This window comes from Trichosurus vulpecula, chromosome 5, assembly GCF_011100635.1.
Source record: "Trichosurus vulpecula isolate mTriVul1 chromosome 5, mTriVul1.pri, whole genome shotgun sequence".
Taxonomy (NCBI): domain Eukaryota; kingdom Metazoa; phylum Chordata; class Mammalia; order Diprotodontia; family Phalangeridae; genus Trichosurus; species Trichosurus vulpecula.
In genome coordinates this window covers 122,485,123-122,507,416 of record NC_050577.1, presented here as the reverse complement: position 1 = coordinate 122,507,416, position 22,294 = coordinate 122,485,123, and positions in this window count along the sequence as shown.

Below are 22,294 nucleotides of genomic sequence, written 5' to 3'. Positions count from 1 at the left end.
AGCTAACCCATTAGCTGCTACCCATGAGTCAATAAATATATGACACTGTCCTCCTTTCTCTGTTTTGATGGTTTGATGCACTGCCGTCAGTTCAGCATTTTGGCTACTTCCACATATCCCAGAACTTTCCAGAGTTCACCTAGCACAGGGGTCATAGGCTACTGCTTTCCAATGTCTCTTTTGTCCCAAGTATTTTGCTGTCCCATCAGTAAACCAAGCATGTTTCTTCTGTTCCTCAGTTAGTCCATCATATCCATTATTCCATTTCACTAAGGATGGTACCATCTGTTGCTTAGGTTCAGGGGGGTTTTCATTCCCCTCAGTGTCAATGTTCCCCACGGATTCATGTAGAGCAGAAACTCCACTTTTGCCTGCTCTCGACCTATTCTGAATATACCACTTCCATTTGATCATGTTTGCCTCTTGCACATGTCTGATTCTGTGGGAAGCTGGGGTACTCACTACCCAAGTCATAATCAGAATTCCAGGCCTTAATACCACTTCATGACCCAGAGTCAGTTGCTCAGTTTCTACCAAAGCCCAATATGCAGCTAGCAGTTGCTTCTCAAAAGGTGTATATTGCACTCCAGATGAAGGTAGTGTCCTTGACCAAAATCCTAAAGGTACACTTCAGCTTTGTTATTTTTGCCATAGACTCCAATTTGCATAGTCATCTTGCACAGTCACTTGTAATTCCACAGGCCCATTTTGCATAGCCCATAAATCCAGAGCTAATTGTATAGCAGCCTTTGCTTCCTCAAAAGCTCCCCTTTGTTCAAGTCCCCAATCAAATTCGTATTTCTTCCTGGTGACTTTATACAAGGGTTTAAAAATCTGTCCCAAGTGTGGGATGTGTAGGGAATAGCCCTACAAACTTGTGGGCCTCTTTTGTATTAATAGGGTCGGGAAAATCCTGGATTTTTTGTGGAGCTTGTGAGAGAATTTCTCGCAGTCCTTTATTCCACTGTATCCCCCAAAGTTTTACAATTCTTTTTTCCCTATTTCATCTGTTATCGAGTCCTTTATCTCGGTACATTCTATACATTTCATCGGTTGGAATGCCATCTACCATTTCAAAGCCTACTCCTGCTCTCAATAGAGTAGTGAACATTTCTTGGCACTCTATTTTGGCGCCGGATTTGCTGGGTATTCACTCTCCTCTCTCGAGGAGGTCTGTCCCTTCCCCAGTCTCCTAAGTCATATAACTGTAAAATCTTATCTATCACCAACTGAAAGATAGCTTCCTACTTCCCCAAGTAACAGATTCAAAATTGGGTGTTTATAAGCAGGAGGAGCTGTCCTAACTATTAAATTCCTATGAGGTACTCCCAAGGGATCATCCTAATATGTGTTTGCAGTTCCTGTTATAATAGCAGCCTTCATTACCTCCTCCTTTAGTTTTCTGATACAATCTCTAAGTGAATACCAAGGTTTATTCTCAGTGGGCCACATACAATCAGTAGCATCTCTCTTATTACATCCCCCAGTGGCTAACACCAACAGATTAGTCTTGTCACCATCTCTTTGCTGATGATGTTCCCTAAATGCTTGCTGAACTAGAGGATCGTGGCTGATACCTATGAATCTCATACAATCCACCTACCTACTGATATGCCACTGGCCCCTTGATCACTGAGTCTTACCATCCAAGACATTAACAGTTCTCCCATTCTTTGGGTGAATCTACTCAAAATGTCTGTTATCGCTGTGAAAAATCTTCCTGAATTTCCCTCATAACTGAATTGTCACCTTGGGTTTCTGTCCTCCTCCTTTGTATGGGATGAACATCTGTCTGAGTATTTAACCATCTCTCATTCTCTATGCAAAGGACATCCTGAACCCTAGCAGCGTTTTGTGCCTCAGCCCCTGACATTGTCTCATTTTCTCTCCACTCACTTCCCCTGCCACCATGGCAAGGACAAAGCAGGCAGTCAGGTTCGACCTGGGCTGAGTTGAAATGCACTCTTGGCTTACTTGGCCTCCTGTTGCTTCTAGCCACATTAACAGAAAAATTCTCATTTGAGTCAGTAGACTCTTGAGCAACAGTTTGTTCTCCTACTACCTGAGATTCCCCTTCTTGCCGCAGTGTAGGACTGCCCCCATTTCTTTCACTTAGTCTCAATCTTTCATATACTAGCCAGTAGGCTGATAACACTATCCACCTTTGCCTAGACAGTGATGCCCCTGACAGAATTCTAACATCTTGTAATATCTTTCCAAATCCCTGGGATCTCCTCTCTGTAGCCTTGGTTCCCAGTTTTCACAAAGTCCAGCTCCTTTAGCCCATTCCTTTGCTAGGGAGGAATAAAATGGATCCTCCTACCCTGGCATATTCATCTCTTCCTCTTAAGTTGTTCCATTTCTAAACAGAGATCTTATACCTAGTGATCCCATCCATGTCATTGCCAGATATATCATGAAGGCAGAATTCATGATTTCAAAGAAAATTATATATATGCCTGAATGGTTCAGAACCACAGGATATAAGGAATTCCCTAAGTAGAAGGCAGAAGAATTAAAGCATTTATTCAAGCTCCAAAGTAGCAGACCCATGAACCAGTGTCCCCAGTTGGATATCCTGGCCAATAGCTTCCAGGCGCAATAAGTCCACCTCACAATAGTAACCAGGAGGTTACAGAAAAACATGATGACATTAAACCAAATCACATTCGTGCTTCCCCACTCCAGTAAGAAGATTACCCACTGTCCTCAAGCCCTTGCTCAGCAATCTCCGGTCTGCACTCAGGTCAGCCCTGCTCCCAGCAGTGCCTGCTGCTTCAGCTCCTTCTGCTTTGGCTGTTGCTGCCACTGTTGATGCCGCTGCTGCTTTTCCTGCCTTCAACAAGTCTCAATCTCCAAGCTGTGTTCTCTCTTTTTGCGAAGTTTCAGACATCATCAAGTGTTGTCTGATGGACCAGAACTTAAGCTCCTATGATTGACTCTGGTCTTAGCACCTCCTCTTAGGACCTGGGAGCTTCACGCTCACATAGGCTTAGCACCTAGTAGTTAGGGGTTTGGGGCAAACTTTGGAGCAAAGATCTAATCAGACCTTCCTTAGTTGGCCCCACTCCCTTAGTCGGCCCCACCTGGGGTGCCACTTTATGCCTATTCAGATGGGTGGGAAAGAGTTTCTCGTGTACTGATTGCCTTAACAATTTCCTATGTAACTTTGGGCAACATTTTCACCTCTGTAGGCCAAAGTTTCTTCACATATAAAGAGAGTCAGTTTTCTTTTTTTTTCCCTCCGAAAAAATTTTTAACAAGTTAATTTATTAATCTTTAGTTTTCAACATTCACTTCCATAAGTTTAAAATTTCATCCCCCTCCTTCCCCACCTCCTCCTCAAGATGGTGTGCAATCCAATATAGACTCTATATATACATTCCTATTAAACATATTTTCACATTAGTCATGTTGTACAGATGAATTAGAATGAATGAAAGTAACTAAGAAAAAGAAAAACATAAAACAAAACAAAACCAAAAAAAAGAAAATAGTCTGCTTCTATCTGCGTTCAGACTCCATATTTCTTTTTCTGTATGCGGATGGCATTTTCTACCATGAGGCTTTTGGAATTGTTTTAGGACCTTGTATTGCTGAGAAGAGCTAAGTCTATCAAAGTCAGTCATCACACATTGTGGCTGTTACTGTGTAGAATGTTCTCCTAATTCTGATCATTTCACTCAGCATCAGTTCACAAAAGTCTTCCCAGGTGTTTCTGAAGTCTGCCAGTTCATCATTTCATATAGCCCAATAGCCCTTACATTAATATACCACAACTTGTTCAGCCATTCCCCAGTTGATGGGCATGCCCTCAATTTCCAATTCTTGGCTGCCACAAAAAGAACTGTTATGAATATTTTTGTACATGTGGATCCTTTTCCCATTTTCACGATGCCTTTGGGATACAGCACTAGAAGTGGTATTGCTGGGTCAAAAAGTATGCACATTTTTATAGCCCTTTGGGCGTAGTTCCTAATTGCTCTCCAGAAGGGTTGGATCAGTTTCAGTTTGTTTTCTAAGGCACCTCTTCACTCCAACTAGCACACATGTTTCCTAAAGAGCGCATGATGGCCTTCCTTGTACAATTAGATGGTTAGTGGATGAAAAAAAGAAGGGAGATGCAGATGAGTTAATGCCACAGACCAAATGCATTTCAGTTTTTCCTATCCTATCCTTGGATTGTCTTTTTGTACACTCCAGTGAAGTTACCCTGCTGTAAGCTTCTAACCATTATCTTCACATGAGGCCCACTGTTGCCTCAATATCCCATATTCCCTACTTAATTTATCTCCTACCAGGTAGATATAATCATATGATCTTGGAAACTTAGAATTGTAAGGACCACAGAATCATAGATTGAATGTTGTAGGGGACCATCCAGTCCAACCCCCTCATTCTACAGATGAAAAACAAGAGGCCCAAGTAGGCTAAATGATTTGCATATGGCCACATAGGTAGAAAGTTGTAGTGATCTGAACCCATGTCCTCAAAATCCAAAACCAAAGGTTTTTGCATGGTGCCATGTATGTAATTCATGAATGAACTGATAAATGTTGCTCACAATTATTCCTCAAGGGCCATTATAATGGTAAGGTGAGGATCCTCCTAATATCACAGCTCCTCTTTGGCCTCGATTACTTCAGAAAGCCAATGGTTCTCCTTTTGCTAGGTGGCATTACAATACAGGTACTCAGAGTTATCTCTAAGCAAATGTATTTTGGGTCAGGAAGAATAATATTAAAATTCCCAGTCACCAGCTCACAGAAGTAGACAGATCTGTGTCAGAACAAGTATGACAAAATAAAGAGAGACAATTCTGCTGTGCATTTGTAATTGAATATTCAGGTTGTATGGCTTCTCTTAAGTTGATTCAATATGACAGAATCATTCTGTTATGTCTCCTGGCCACATTTCTTCAAGTTTCTATTTTTCCTGTTATCTAAGGGTGCAAAATTCTGAAAGATTGTTTCTCTGACAGATTAAATTTAATTTTAGCCTTTTTAAAAGTAAGGATTTCACTTTAGAAATGAATAGCTCCTACCAGAATCATCAGTGGCATTGGATTTCAGGGCCTAATCAAGGAGCACTCCTACAATATCCTTTAAAAGTATCTTATTCTGCAAGTAGGGGAATTGGGGCTAGGCAAAACCATGGAATAGAAAACTGTGTTCATGACTGTGCTCTTCTCTCCACTTCTCTTCTCTTCTGTGTTACCTCCTTAACCTCTCATACATTCAAGTTTTGGGGGTCTGTCCAAAAGGATCTATTACGGAAATGCTTACTCTAAACTAGGTACAGTTGGTTGTAATTATGCAGTATTCCTCCTCTTCTGAATTTTACCTCAGTGTCAGTCTTTCTGCACCTTAAAGTGACAGTAAATGTAATAAACTAATATGCTGTTCTGCATTCAGCAATCCAAAGAAGCTGGCCTCTTCTCTGTTGCTCACATGCAAACCTCCATCTCTTATGTCTGTGCCTTTCTGCTGGCTGTCCTATATATGTGCAATGCTTCCTCTTCTCTTCAGTCTGTCCTAACGACCCTTGCCAAATGGGATGGTCAGGCTTATGAACGATTGAAAGGGAAGAAGTGAAGGAAATACATTCATGATAGTTGTCAGAACTAGTCCAAAAGTAAATGATACTTTAGACCTGGCCTCTACTTCTCTACTTTTCACTGGAACCTTCTTCCTAGAATGCTTCCTTTCATGTCTCTTCCATTTCCTGATGCTTGATGAAACTTAGATTTCTCTTCAAAATATACCATCTCTCTTGGAAGTTCAGACATTTATTTCCTCAATTATTTCATATTTCATTGGTCACAGTATGCCATCAGCACTCAGTAATCATCCTTTGGCCTTTAAATTTCATTCCATCCTGTCCATATCCTATTTGGTATCATCTATAAAACTCCTTTCTCCCCAATTGGGTCAATAACTGACTCATAGTCTTTTCCACCCAATGCCTTTTCAAATTCAGGCTTTAGACTCAATCTCCTAAACCATTAAAAAGAGAATAACTTTGAGGATACCGTGACAATCTTCCCTCTTTATTGAATTTTCCTATCAACTTGTTCCATCTCTACTGCTTTAAAATATCCCTGTCTCCACAATTCTTTAAACAACACATTCTTTACTAAACCCTACCACCCCCTAAGGTATCATTCTCTCTCCCTCCTTCCTTTATCATCCAAATTCCTTGGAAAAAGAGCTTTTTATACTCACAGCTTCTACTTCCTCTTCCTCTCAACCCTTTGCCTCCAGCTTTTGACAGCATCTCTCAGTCGAAGCTACTCTATAAGTCTGCCAAAAATCTCTTAGTAACCAAATCTGATGGTATTTTCTCAGTCTTCATCCTCTCTGCAGCATTTGATACTAATGATCATTGTCTCCTTCAGGATACTCCTTCCTCTTTGGAGTTTCATGACATTATTCTTTCCTGGTTTACATCCTACCTGTGTCTGACCGCTCCTTCTCAGTTAGCTTTTAATGTACATCAAGGCACCAAAAAGTGAATATTCCCAAAAGTTTTCCTCCAGGCCCTTTTCTCTACTCCCAGTAAACTCTGTCATTCATCAGCCCAAATAGCATCCCAATGTAAATGCTTCTTACACTTATGTATTTAGGCCTTGTCTTGCCTCAGAACTCCATTCTCTGATCCAATAATTGCCTATTAGACATTCATCTCACACTGGAGGTCCTAGAGAACATTTTAAATTCAGTAAATCCAAAAGTAAAGTTATTATCTTTTTTCTAAAACTTTACCTCTTTCAAACTTCCCTATTTCTATGGAGCCACAACTATTTTTTTTCCATTTTACAAGTAACCTCCTCATTTCCTGGACTTTTACTTCCTTTTATAAAGCTATCTAAAATTTTTCAAAATATCTATGTCCATGTCCACAATATCTCATATCTGAGCTCTTCTTTCCACTTACACACCTACTATGTTATTTTAATCCTCCATTATCTCTGACTTAGATTATTAGAAGTCTCCTAATAGATCACCTTGCCTCAAGTATCTGCCTCACTTCCAGCCATCCTACACATTGATCCCAAAGAAATTCCCCTTAAGAGCAGATCTCACCATATGATTCAATTAACTCCATCAACTTCCTATTTACTTAAGACAAATTGTATATAGGTCTTAAATCTTATGGAACTTCTCAAGATTCATCATATAATAATATTCTTCTTCCTATATTCATCAGTCCAAAGAAGCTGGCCTCCTAGCTGTCCCTCACATGGAAACCTCCATTTCTTCTCTCTATGCCTTTGTTCTGGTTGTCCTGTATATGTGCAATGCATTCCCTCCTTAGGCAAGAGAGTATCTTTCCTCATGGACACAAGAGCTGGTTCTCTTCTTCTAAAACTACTTTTGATTTCACAGTTTTCTATAAACTTATATTTATTCACTTTTCGAAGCTAGGAGGAACAATGGAAAGTGTGCTGGACCTGGAATCACAGAGACCACAGTTTAAATCCCACCTCAGACTCTCGGACAATTCACTAAAACTCTGTCAGTCTCAATTTCCTCAACCACAAAATTTGGATCTTAAGGTGATTTTCATCACAGGATTGTTTTAAGGACCAAGGAATATAATATTTATAAAGTACTTAGCAAAGTTCCTGCCATACAGCTGGTAGTTAATAAATGCTTGCTACCTTCCGATCTTCACTTTATGTTATGTATCCTTTATATATTATCTTTTCTTCCCCCATTAGAATAAAAAAAATTATAAGTAATTTTCAACTCTAAATGTCATTAACTTTTAGATTAATTTATCAGTGACTTTAAAAAATTATGTAGTGGAAAACCTGTCTTCCTTCAACAAAAATAAAAATGGAATAAAATTAAATGAAATTGGATTTATGGACAGCTCATTATATTAGGATCACAGATTTAAAATTCAAAGAGACATCAGAGGTACTTTGATTCAACTCACTCATTTTACACAAGTAAAGTGAGGTTTATATAGATGAAGTGACTTGGCCAATGAGGAAAAGTTAGGAGTTCAACCCAAAGCCAGAATCTTTCTATTAATATAATAAGCCTCATTGAACAGTTAATATAGAAAGGCGAGTGTATTAAGAACTGTATAAATGTCTTCGGAGCCAAGATGGCGGCTGGAAAGCAGGGACTAGCGTGACCTCCCTGCCGAGTCCCTCCAAAAACCTATAAAAAATGGCTATGAACCAATTCTAGAAATGCAGAACCCACAAAACAGCCGAGGGAAGCAAGGCTCCAGCCCAGGACAGCCTGGATGGTCTCTGGGTGAGGTCTATCCCTCACAGAGTTGGGAGCTGGGAGCGGAGCAGAGCCCAGCGTCCTGTGGACAAACCAGAGCAGGAGCCTGGTGGAGTGGGCCCTAGAGCCCTGAATCTGGGAGCTGTGGCAGTTAACAGACTTCTCAACCCACAAACACCAAAGACAGCAGAGAAGGTTAGTGGGAAAACCTGCTGGAGAGGAAGGAGTTCGCGGTTCGGCTTCCAGCCCCTGGGGCAGCAGAGGTGGGGCAGCTACGGCTGTTGTTGCTTCCAGCCCCAGGCCCACCTGGTGGGAGGAATTAAGTGGTGGATCAGAGCAGGAGTGCACAGCCTGCTGAAGATCTAAGCCCACTCCAGGTTGGGGGTTCTTGGGGAAGGAGCAGTGCTGGCATGGCAGAGCTGGCACATCCCCCCCAAACGTGGAACATAGAACTCTTTAGTCTACAAGCAGTCATACCCCACTGAAAAACTCAAGGGTCAAGTTAATTGGTTGGGAATATGGTCAGGCAGCGAAAACGTGCCCAGATTCAGTCTCAGACTTTGGATTCTTTCTTTGGTGACAAAGAAGACCAAAACATACAGACAGAAGTTAACAAAGTCAAAAAGCCTACAACAGAAAACTCCAAGAAAAACATGAACTGGTCCCAGGCCATGGAAGAGCTCAAAAAGCATTTGGAAAAGCAAGTTAGAGAAGTAGAGGAAAAATTGGGAAGAGAAATGAGAAGGATGCAAGAAAAACATGAAAAACAAGTCAATGACTTGCTAAAGGAAATCCAAAAAAATACTGAAAAATACACTGAAGAAAACAACACCTTAAAAAACAGACTAACTCAAATGGCAAAAGAGCTCCAAAAAGCCAATGAGGAGAAGAATGCCTTGAAAGGCAGAATTAGCCAAATGGAAAAGGAGGTCCAAAAGACCACTGAAGAAAATACTACTTTAAAACTTAGATTGGAGCAAGTGGAAGCTAGTGACTTGTTGAGAAATCAAGATATTATAAAACAGAACTAAAGGAATGAAAAAATGGAAGACAATGTGAAATATCTCATTGGAAAAACCACTGACCTAGCAAATAGATCCAGGAGAGATCATTTAAAAATTATTGGACTACCTGAAAGCCATGATCAAAAAAAGAGCCTAGATATCATCTTTCAAGAAATTATCAAGGAGAACTGCCCTGATATTCTAGAGCCACAGGGCAAAATAGAAATTGAAAGAATCCATTGATCGCCTCCTCAAATAGATCCCAAAAAGAAATCTCCTAGGAATATTGTTGCCAAATTCCAGAGCTCCCAGATCAAGGAGAAAATACTACAAGCAGCCAGAAAGAAACAATTTGAGTATTGTGGAAACACAATCGGAATAATCCAAGATCTGGCAACTTCTACATTAAGAGATCGAAGGGCTTGGAATACGATATTCCAGGGGTCAATGGAGCTAGGATTAAAACCAAGAATCACCTATCCAGCAAAACTGAGTATCATGCTCCAAGGCAAAATATGGATTTTTAATAAAATAGAGGACTTTCAAGCTTTCTCAGTGAAAAGACCAGAACTGAATAGAAAATTTGACTTTCAAACACAAGAATCAAGAGAAGCATGAAAAGGTAATCAAGAAAAAGAACAAGAAAAAGAAATTGCAAGGGACTTACTAAAGTTGAACTGTTTTGTTTACATTCCTCCATGGAAAGATAACATGTATGATTCATGAGACATCAGTATTAGGGTAGCTGAAGGGAATATGCATATATGTATATATGTTTATGTATATATATATATATATATATATATATATATATATATATAAGTGAATGCGTATGTATGTATGTATCTATGTGTGTGTGTGTGTGTGTGTGTGTGTGTGTGTGTATATATATATTTAACAAGAGAGAGAGAGAGAGAGAGAGAGAGTGGACACAGGGTAAGTTGAAGATGAAGGGAAGATATCTAAAAGAAATAAAATCAAATTAAGGGATGAGAGAGGAATATATTGAGAGAGGGAGATAGGGAGAGATAGAATGGGGTGGATTATCTCGCATAAAGGTGGCAAGAGGAAGCCGTTCTGTGGGAGGAGGGGAGAGGGGAATGAGTGAATCTTGCTCTCATCAGATTTGGCCTGAGGAGGGAATACCATACATACCCAATTGGGTATCTTACCCCACAGGAAAGAAGAGGGAAGAAGATAAAAAAAGTGGGGGATGATGGAGGGGAGGGCAGATGGGGGTGGAGGTAAGCAAAAACAAACACTTTCAAAAGGGGACAGGGTCAAGGGAGAAAACTCAATAAAGGGGGATGGGTTGGGAAGGAGCAAAATATAGTTAGTCTTTCACAACATGAATATTGTGGAAGGGTTATACATAATGATACACATGTGGCCTATGTTGAATTGCTTGACTTTTGGGGGAGGGTGGGTGGGAAGGGAGGAGAGGGGAGAATTTGGAACTCAAAGTTTTTAAAAACAGACGTTCAAAAACAAACAACAAAAAATAAGATACACAGGCAATGGGGTGTAGAAATTTAGCTTGCCCTACAAAAAAGGAAGGGAAAAGGGGATGGGAGGGGAGTGGGGTGACAGAAGGGAGGGCTGACTGGGGAATAGGGCAACCAGAATATATGCCATCTTGGAGTGGGGAGGAGGGTAGAAATGGGGAGAAAATTTGTAATTCAAACTCTTGTGAAAACCAATGCTGAAAACTAAATATGTTAAATAAATAAATTAAATTAAAAAAATAACAACAAAAATCTGTATAAATGAAATTAATTCAGATCTATTACAAATTTTTGTTGTTTTTGTTTAGTTGTTTCAGTCATGTCCAACTCTTTGTGACCCTATTTTGGGTTTTCTTGACAAAGATACTGGGATAGTTTGCCATTTCCTTCTCCAGCTCATTTTACAGATGAGTAGTTGAAACAAGCAGGGTCAAGGGACTTGACCAGGGTCATGCAGATACTGAGTGTCTGAGGCTGGATTTGAACTCGGGAAGATGAGTCTTTCTTGACTTCAAGCCCAGTGCTCTATCCACTGTGCCACCTAGCTGCCCCATTACAAATGACCATGTCATAAAGACAATACAATTTGACTAAACATGTCATGAAACTACACAATAATGGGACAGTGAGAGATAAATATGGGAAGGCTTACTGAAGGAGATGAATTTTGAGAAAACCTGCTAATTTATTTCTCATGATAGCTTCCATCTATGTCCGTGGTCAAAACAACCAAAATGGATATTTTGTACCATGTAAACAAAATAATAAATTATTTCTTAAATTTATGATTTAATTAATTTAAGTAGATTTTTGGTGCTTCCCTCTAAAATATTCTAATTTCATGTTAGAAGACATGGGAAGAATGAAAATCCAAGCATTAACATAAATTTCATTTGGGTACAAAATAAAACAATATTAAAAAAATGTTGAGTGTTCTTCTTTCATAAAGGAATACTAAAGAAAATCCTAAAAACCTATACTGCATAATAAAAGGGTACCTTAAAGTCATTATTGTGTTGAAAATTAGAATCATTAGGAAACACAAGCATATGTGTGTTTTTATACAATCACATTGACTGACCTCCTCCCAGCTTGATTTTTTTCCTTTGTTTCTAATCAAAGGGGCCATCCCTTGACTTATTTCTTAAAAAGGCCTATTCACTGAATGGACATTACCTCACTCTAAGTGAGTACCTGAAAAGGCCTTAGCCTAAAAGGGCCAAGGTCTCCCATTGCATCCTGAGTCATCTCCTGTTGAATATCTAGTCACTGGATCCAGATGGCTCTGGAGTTGAAAGTGAGGTGGTGGTCACCTTACACAGCCCTCCCTCACTCAACTCAAAGTCAATTGTCAGTCATGTCATCATTTCCTGATGCCATGGTCCTCTTCAAAAATGAAGGACAAACACAACAACCTGTTGATTCAGAATGAACTGCTGGTTGTATGCATTTTTTTTTAACCTAGAGAATTTTTTTATGCAAATATATAATCTGTTTGAAAATTCTGAATTCCAAAATGAAAACAGAATTCAAAACTGATTTTACTTTCATAGGTCTCATCAAAAATAGATTCTAAAATACTTTAATGGGCACCTCAAACCTCTTTTCAGATATATTTCTTTGGCAAACATCAAGGAAACTATTTGAGTATGTATGAAGCCTGCTGGAAGTATCTGCTATAATTTATGTAGAAAAAGAAAATTTCCTTCAGCAAATAAAAGACAAAACCTTCATATAATTAGGTTTTATCAGAGGAACCAGATGCACTTTGCTCCAAAGCCACAGTAGAAACAGACAAAGGAATAGGCCACTGAAAATATGATATTACATGAAATAATAACAGGAAGCTTTTAAATAGGGCAAAGTACTTATTTTGACATGAGAGATGCTTGTAACTTGATTGTGCCTGTGGTTAGATGGGAGATTCAGTTAGGTAACCTGATTAATTTTCAGTTACATTTCCTTAATTGGTCTACTTTTTGAAAAAGGTTAGGAAAAAAAGATGATCACATTATCTGTGTTTCTCCAACACTCTTTTTTTTCCTTAGATTTCATTTTAATGGCTTCTGAGATCTAGTTTTCTGGATTCTTGTTATTTATCATTGCTTTTAAACTTCACTCAATGGAAGATTGGAAATTGGGAATGGTAACAAATAAATTTCATTATATCAATGATAAAAAAGTCATCAAAGATCATACAAGTACAGATTTAGGCCCAGAAGGTACTTTAGAGACCTTTGATCTTAGGGCTGAAGAAACTAAGACTCAGAAAGTTAAATGGCTTGCCCAAGTACTTAGAGCTAGTTAACATTTGAGGTGGAATTCAAACCCAGATTTTCCTGCATTTTTAAGTCCAATGCTCACTCTATTATGCCATGCTTCCTCTAAATAGGATGATAGATATAAAACGGGAAAGTATCTTAAAGGCATCCAATCCAACCGCTTATGTTATAGTTGAGGAAACAGGCTCAAAATGGTTCACCAATTTCTCCAAAATCATAAGAGTATTTTCAAAGTCCAATAGACTTTCCTTTGACTCCACGTATATAATGGAAAAATAAGGTGGCATGATCATGTATCTAGAAAGGTAACCTTCTGGTGTCAAGTGATCAAGAGAAAGTCTCCAAACATAGTAGGTGGAATTCCTATGGAGGATTTATGAGAGAAAATGGGCACAAGTCATATATCACAGGAAGAGATGAATGTATTAGGATAAGTACTAATAAAGAGCATTCACAGATTTATCTACTATAAGTACTGGAGAAATTTGTTTTGTTTTTGTTTTGTGGTAATATTGTTACTGCTAGTAGTAATATTATTGTTATTAATCCCTGTGTTTTCATTGGTATAGGAAATTTCCATTGAGAAAATTCCTACAATTCAGACCAATCACTGTTTTGCAATTCACATTCTAGAAAGCTAACCAACAGGCAGTTCTGGGTTCACATAACCAGACTATGTCAGAGGCAGAATTTTAAGGCAAGTCTTCCTGATTCTTCAACCTTCTGTTGCCAAGACTGTATCTGAAGCTTTTTGAACTTGGCAGGACCTAACAGGTCTGCAGTCCAGAAACATAGCTTTGGAGAACATAAGGTCACCTTTATGTGACTAGCACCCCACAAAATGCAAAGAATTATAGAACACCTGAATTTAGAACTCTCTAGTGAAATCTTCTCAATGAATCTGAGAAGTCCCACCATCATCATAGTCTATATTTTTGTGGGTATGTGTTAGCATTGATAATGATACTCTCTCAGTATTACAGATTTCAAGCCATCCATGCTTTTTATTTAATGTGACTTGTCCATGTCTTCTCATATATCCTCTCCTGGAGACCTCTACCTAACACAGTAGGCTCTTTCCTCAGAGCAACCTGTCTGGCCACTGAGTGTTCTTTGTTTTCAGCACATAATAAGGCCCTTTTCTTTTCTGAACATGCCTCTTCCTGAAAATACCTTTTATTTTTCTTGAATAATTCTTGAGTGCTAATTGGTTGCCACCTTCTCCATAATTCCTCTTGTCATGTTCACTTACCCATGTTCCTCTTCATCACCAGTTGACCGCCAACTTTAATTATTCTGAGACTGTATTTCATGATGCACAGTTACACAGCATCATCTAAAGAATGCTTATGCCTAGCTACTTTGTTACATTGACTCTCACAAGTACCTGGAGTATACTAACTAAAGGTAAGATAAGTGGCAATCATGGATGCCCTGGGAATTATTTGCATATTTTGTGTCATTTCTATTGTACAAATACAGGTACATTAATGATAACATGATATAGTGGATCACTGAGAGAGGCTTTCATGTTTTGAGCTGGCAGCTATTTCAAACTAATTTTATCACATAATAAATACTTTTTAAAGTTTGAAAATAAAAATTTGATCTCAATGAACAATCACTTCAAACTGAGTTATATTAAGTGCTTACTAAGAGTGAAACAAGTCAAGTCAAGTAGAACTTTTTAAGCATCTAGTACAGGTCAAGTATGGGGAAGCAAGTAGCATAGACGACCAGATGTGGAGTCAGGAAGACCTGAATATAAATCTCAGACACTTACTAGCATAGTGATCCTGGGTAAGTCACTTAATCCTGTTTGCTTCTGTTTCCTTATCAGTAAAATGGGCTAGTGAAGGAAATATACCTTACTAATGTCAATTTGACACCTGAATGAAGGGTAGAGGGAAGTGGGAGGAGACTTGAGGCAGGGAGATCCACCAGCAACCTATTTCAATAGCCCAGGAGTATGCACCAGGGTGGTAGCACTCTTAGAGGGGAGAAGAGGGCACTTACATGTAATGTTATGAATGGAGAATCTACTGAACTTGGCAACAACTAATGGGGGGTTAAGAAAGAGAGTGGAGTAGAGGATGAGGTTGCTAAGATTTGGGTATGTGAAGAAAGGCAAAAAGTATTCCCATAAAATTAAGTCATTTAACCTCTTTTGGTCTCACTTTCTTCATCTGGGTAAAAATACTGTTGATTATATCTCACATAGCTTTGAGAATCAAGTGAGATAATATATGTGAATAACTGTGCAAAGCTTAAAGCACTATATACAAGTTAGCATTATTATTCTTCTATTAAAAAAGATTAATTTTAAATTTACTTGTTTTCAAGAATTTCCCAGCTTCCTTTAGAAGCAATAGGTGCTCAATATCAATTGAAGGAAATGAGCATTTTTAGCCTGAAGAACAGAAGACTCACTTTGAACAATAGCATCTTCCAGTATTTGAAGGGCTGTGACTGTCAGGCAGAGGAAAAATTTGATTCTCTCCACTGGCTCCAGAGGGCAGAAGCAAAGATAATGGGAAAAAGTCACAATGGGATTAAGCAAGAGGGGAAAAGAAAACCCAAAACACCAAAACAAAGAAACAAAAACTTCTGGACAATGAAAACCACCCAAAAGTGCAATGGGTGACTTCAAGAAGTGATGGGATTTGAAGGTATGTGAGGAGAGGCAGGATGACCATGTGTCAGGTGGGTTATATATGTTCTATATCACTTGGACTTGTGATTCTATAGTTTTATTCATTAAGCATTCATTACTAATGACTACATATCATCCATTTTGATAGATGCAAAGGATTCAAAGACAAAAATAAAATAATTCCATCCCTTACTGAACTTACATTCTACCACAAATAAATATAGGATCACAGAGTAAAGGAATGCTTAAGAAACGAAAAGTGCTCAGGTTGGGAACCACCGATTACATGTACTATGGTAATATGTTATGGGAATTGGCAATTATCAACAAACTCAGCCCCTCAAAAAAGTCCTTTTGTGAAAACGGACACTGAGCTGTTATTCTTTGCAGTGACTCAGTGGCTGAAAGCTTTGCTGAACTAAGCAGTCACAATGAAGTAGACCTAGTATTGGAGACAGAATCAGAAGACCTGGCTTCAAATCTAGACTCTGTTACTTAGTGAGAGGTCTCATTTATAGCAACGTACGGTCAATCATTCTATCAACAAGTATTGATTAAGCCATCACTATGTACTAATTACAGAGCTAAGCCTTGATGGATTCAAAGAAAGAAAAACACAATTCCTGCCCTCAAGGAACCCATGGTTTAATGTGTCAAAAAATATGTAAATTACTAGGCATATACATGATAGATAAGGAGTAGAAGCAGGCAATCTGAAAAGAGGAAGCATTAGTTGCTGGAAGTACTGGAAAAGGCCTTGTAATGGTAATCAGTACAGGACACTTTTACTGTTTTCTCTTTTGAAGCACTTAGGGAATCAAATGCCTTTGATGAGTCTGGCCTTTGTTTGAATGGGGCAGGTAAAGTGGGATTGTTTTGTATTGGAGTGTTTCTCATCACTAAGACAATGGAGAGTCATTGATTGGAAATGATGTATAAGATGTGGTACAAGATGTGGTACTAGTGATTAACTAATTTTCCCACACCCTAAATGGTGATCCTTGAGACCCCAGGGCCCTGAACAGCTGTATGTGTACCAGAAGGTTAGTGTTCGACTTTTGGGGGTACACTGATTGAAAGAGTGATGAGACTCTGGACAAGCGGTTGAAACAGCCCCCCGGCTTTGATAACCCAGGTGTTGGTGTATCTCTGGTAACTATGTATTGCTATGGATAGACTGGTTTGTGTTATTTGATTTGTTTATAATGTATGCTTGTAATTTCTGTTTGTATTTGCCCTGAAGTTCAGGGGGCTGATCTTTTCCCCCTGAACTAAGTGAATGATACATGTATGTTTAATTTAACTGAGATTGTTAACCCCTTAAAATTGCTTTCCTTAGAAAAGCAGATTGAAGAACCTGTGCCGGCAGCCCAGTAGCTGCTAGCCACATTGTTGTTACAGGCCTCCTGAAGAATGTAAGATTTGAGCTGAGTCTTGAAGAAATCCAAGAAAAAAGCTGGAAGTAAGGGACAAACATTCCAAGCTTGATGTTCACCCAGGGCAGGCAGAAAGACTAAATGTGGAGGATCATGTTCAAAGAGAAACAAGTCGGGTGGTAGAAAGAGGGGAGTAAGACATAAGAAGGTTGGACAGGCAGGAAGAGATCAGGTTCTGAAGAACCTTGAATGCCAAACAAAGAAGTTCATATTTGGTCCTAGATATAATAAGGAGCCCCTGGAGATGAGTATGAAACTGCGGGGCATGGCTTGGGGATGTGGTCTGAACATTTTCAGATAGGTGTGTAGGAAATCACCTTGGCAGCTGAGTGGAGGGATGACTGGATTAGGGAGAGATCTGAATCAGGGAGCTTAGTGAGAAGGGTCCAGCAGAAAAGTGATGAGGCACTGATCTAAGGTAGTGGTTTTATGAATGGAAAGAAGAGGACGTAGCTGAGAGATGTTATGAAGGTGGAGGTGACCAGATTTGGAAATGGAATGCATATGTATGGTGAGTGAGGAGGTAATGCATGATAGTGAGGTCTCGAACTTGGGTGACTAGGAAATGTGAGGTGCCCTTAATATTAATAAGTCCATTTAGGAGGAGGGAGAGTTTTAGTGGAAAGATAATGAGTTCTGCTTTAGAAATGCTGACTTTGAGATGTCTATGGAATTCATTTCCAAATTCCAAGAGGCAGTTGAATATGTATGACTGTGGCTGAGTAGAGAAACAAGGCCCACATTCATAGATCTGGGAACCACCTGCATAGAAGTGATTATTGAATCAATTTGATTGAATGAGAAGATCAAGTTCTAGACAGACAGGAAGAGAACTATGAGAAAATAGTGTCATGAAAACTTAAGAAAAGAGAGACTTTCCGGAAGGGAAAGGTGATAGACATCATTAAATGCTAGAGAAGGCAAGGAGGCTCAGGATTGAAAATAGGTCATTAACTTTGGCAATTAGGAGATCCCTTGTAAATTTGAAGAGGTTAGTTTTAAAGATTATATTGGAAGCCAGATTATAAAAGGTTTAAAAAAAAAGAAGGGAGAAAATGGAGGGACCAAATAGAGACAGCAGTCTCAAGTTCAGTAATGAAAGTGAAGAAAGCTATAGGATAATAGCAATGGGGACAACTGGATTGAGTGAGGGTTTATTGAGGATGGGGGAGATGTGGACATATTTATAGGTAACATAAAGGTGCCGTTTAAAAGAACTTTCCTTTCAACTTGCCTAAAATATAAGTAGTGCAACTACCATTAGGTATTTTATACATGAGGAAACTGAGTCTTAAGGAAGTTAAGTGGCTTGCTTGGGGTCACATATTTAGTAAAAGTTGGCTCTGATTCTAACCCAGGTCTCTCTTGTCTCCCAGTATAGCTCTCTGACTAAATGAATGATCACAGGCAAGCTACATAATGGCCCCCAACCTCCATTTGTTCACCTGTAAAATGGAAATAGTGTGAATAATATCTAGCTCTCAGTTCTATTGAGGGTCGAAAGAGATAATATAAGTAAGCAAATCATTCTGTATAAAAGTGTCAATTATGAAAATTAATTGTAAGAGCTGTTATCTCTATAATCCTTCAAGTTGGGCCAAGATTTTACAAATCTGGACTCATTTCAGCCTACAACCCTATAAGATATCACTATCAGATGAGGAATCCATGGTCCAAAGAGTTTAAAGACGTTTCAAAGGTCATACAATGAATTGATGGCTAAATCAGGCCTAAAATCCGTGTTGTTTCGACTATGTGACTTTGCTTGGAATCATCTTAAAGAGATGTGTCAAACTGGCAATCATAGTATCCTGAACTGCATTAAAATGTACCTGGGAAATGTTTAACAAAATAAATAAAAATAAAATACAAAAAAAAAAATGTTAATTTATGATTTTCCAAGTCAGACATGACTAAAATGAAAAAAAAAAGTCAATATGTGGCCCACAGAGATCTGGTTCTGAAGAGGTTTGGGGTTGAGGGGTGCTCAATACCCCAAAATGCCTAAAGAATTTGATGCAAGCCTTCTCAACCAAGGAAAAAGACAAAGTTTATTAAGGGTTTGCCATATTGAGTTGTCTTAAGAAATCCCACCCTTTGTGATGCTTGTGACAAGGGGGCCAGATCAATCTGAGCAGAGCTAGATTGGATCTGAGCCCTTCATGGAGGCAAGATGAGAAATATATACACAAAGATTGTGGGAGGGATTGAGGGTTGGTCTGGGGTGGCTAGAGAAGGGGTTTAGGGAGGGTCTTGAGGAGGAGTCTAAGGAGGAGCTTAATGGGACCAGGATGAGGTCAGACTCTAGGAACCAAGAGAATGGGAGTAAGGGTGGGAAGTAGCTGAAGACATGGATATTGATAGTATCAAAGGTGGGAAGTAGCTGAACAATAAAGGGCAAGGCTAGGTAGAGATTTGGGCCTAATGATAATGCAAGGTTATAGCCTCAGGCCAAGGCCAGATCAAGTGGGAAGATTCAAGGAGAGTTCAAGGGGGTTACCAGAGACTGTACTCCAGTTTCAAGGGGGTTTAAAATCCTGGCTAAAATAATTGAAAGGAAAAGAAACAAGTGTTGGTGGGGATATGGAAAAATCAGGAAACTAATTCATTGTTGGTGGAGCTGTGAACTGATCCAACCATTTTGGAAAGCAATCTGAATTATGTGCAAGGAGTTATACCTATATGTTTTGACCCAGGAATACCACTAATAGATCTATTTCCAAAGATCATTATGGAAAAAGGAAATAATCTATATGTTCTAAAATATTTATAGCAGCTCTCTTTGTGGTGGCAAAAACACTGGAAATCATAGGGATGCCCATCAATTGGGGAATGACTGAACAAGTTGTGGTATATGATTGTGATGGAATACTACTGTGATATAAGAAATGACAAGCTCAATGATTTTAGAAGAAAGATGGATGGACTTGCACAAAATAATGAAGAGCGAAATGAGCAGAACCAAGAGAACATTGAATGCAGTAATAGCCATATTGTTTTAAGAATAACTGAGCAAATAACTCATTCTATTATAAACACCAAAATTAACTACAAAGGACATAGGAATATGCTATCTGCATTCAGAGAAATAAGTGATATAGAAATATATATAGAATGATTTTACACACATGTGTATGCACTGCACATACACACACACGTGTGTGTGTGTGTGTGTAAAATTGTGTCAAATGGTAGCCATCTCTAGGATGGGTGGAGGGAAAAAAAGGGAAAAAAAGAAATTTACATGATAACTTTTTTATGTATCTAAAAGAAATAGCAAATTATACATAAGAGATTTATTTTAGTTTATTTTTAACTTATGGAATAAAACAAGCATTTCCATAACAGAGTATAATAAAAAAGATGATTGCACTTGAAACTGCAAATCTACTATGCACAACATGCTATTCTTTTCAAATATGCAATAACATTATGATATAAATTTCTTTTTTTTCTTCCCTCCCTAATCCTACCCTAGAGATGGCTACCATTAGACACAAATAGGTATATATAATGTAAAATCATTCTATACATACTTCTATGTTGAGGAAATGCTCATTTTATTCCATAAATTAAAAGCAAAATAAAGTTGAAAATATATTTTTAAAGGAAAAAAAATTCGGATGGGAGAGTGGACACACTAAGGAAGAAGGTAATCATATACTGCCATATATTTTAAGTACAAAACAAAATGACTGTTCCAAACAGGAGATGCTACTGGACTTCAGAGAAGGAAAAGAGCTCTTTGGGCTACAAAAGACAGAAAAGGCTTGATGGAGTACTAAAGCTGAAGCTGGACAGTCAAAAGGAGAAAAAATAGGTATTTCTAATCTAGTGATAATCCTAGGCCAGGCTTGGTTAGCCTAGGATGCTGAAGATGAGGAAATATATTACTGACTATCTTCTTAACATCCCTAAAATCAAGCAACCAATCTGTCATTGCTGTTCAAATTGACCTTTAGCACGTCTTTTTCATAAGAAAACAAATTAAGCAATATTTCCCACAAAGCTCATCAAGTACATTTTTTTTCCTCTACTGTTAAAGACAGCTAGAAGGGTTTTGGCCCAACGTAGCTTCTTATTCCTCAGAGTATACAGGAAAACATTAGCTCTCTTCTATCTGGTGCATTTAATGAACTAGCTGGGCACTTATCATTACGCTTTCCTGAGCTCTAATACGTTAAAATCAGAATGATTTTCTGTCACAAAGACCAGAACATGATTTCAAAAGCCTATGAAATATGCCCAAGGACATTGACTGTGATGTGCTCATTGTGTCATCTGTTTCTCTCAAGCAGTAAAAAAATAAAAAAATAAATTAAGTCTACGTGACTGACTTGCAGCAAACCAATGGAAAAATGTAAAGAAAATAATTAAAGGGATAGGGAAAGAGAGAATGACTGAAAAGGTTTCCCTTGTTCTGGGAAAGGAGCTAATATAAGTCTTTAAGGAAGTATTACAGGTGCTTAGGGGATGAAAATCTTGTTTACCACCCATGACAATAGTCAGTCAAGAATCATTCAGCCATTTCTTTCAGCCCTCATTTTTAGAAGTTCATTGAAGTGTGACTGATCCATTTGTATCTCTTCATATTTTCTTTCCTAATAAACATGATAATACTCAGCAGAAAAAAGACTTGGGCTGATTTCTGGACCTTGGAAACAAAATACTTGACTGAGTCATTCTTAAATGGTACAGAATTTTTTTTTTTTCACACAAACCCCTGAGCCCTTGACAGAACCTCATTTGGTATTCTCTTCTGTATGTACTGCTCACAGCATGTAGCAGTTCCAAAAGACATTAGAGCTGTGAGGCGCTGGGAACCTATGGATCAAATAATTACCATTTCCTCCATAATATATTAATTCAGGATGGTTTCTCTTTTGTTTCCTCGATGTTAATGGTGCTGTATTTTTTTTTTCACTCTGAAACAGTTGGAATGCATTTCTGTTCAAGTGGATCTGCAGCTGCTTGGGGAACTCAATGTTTTTTGGTCTTTAAATAGTTGATGGCTGTTACTGGTGGGAGGGTAGGAAAAGTAGAAAAAGAAGGGAGATGGTTTATAAAAATTAAAATAAGTACAGTTCAGAAGCACTTCAATGTTTTTGAAACACTTTACATATATAATTTTATCCTCCTAACAAAACAAGTGAAGTAGCTGCTATTAT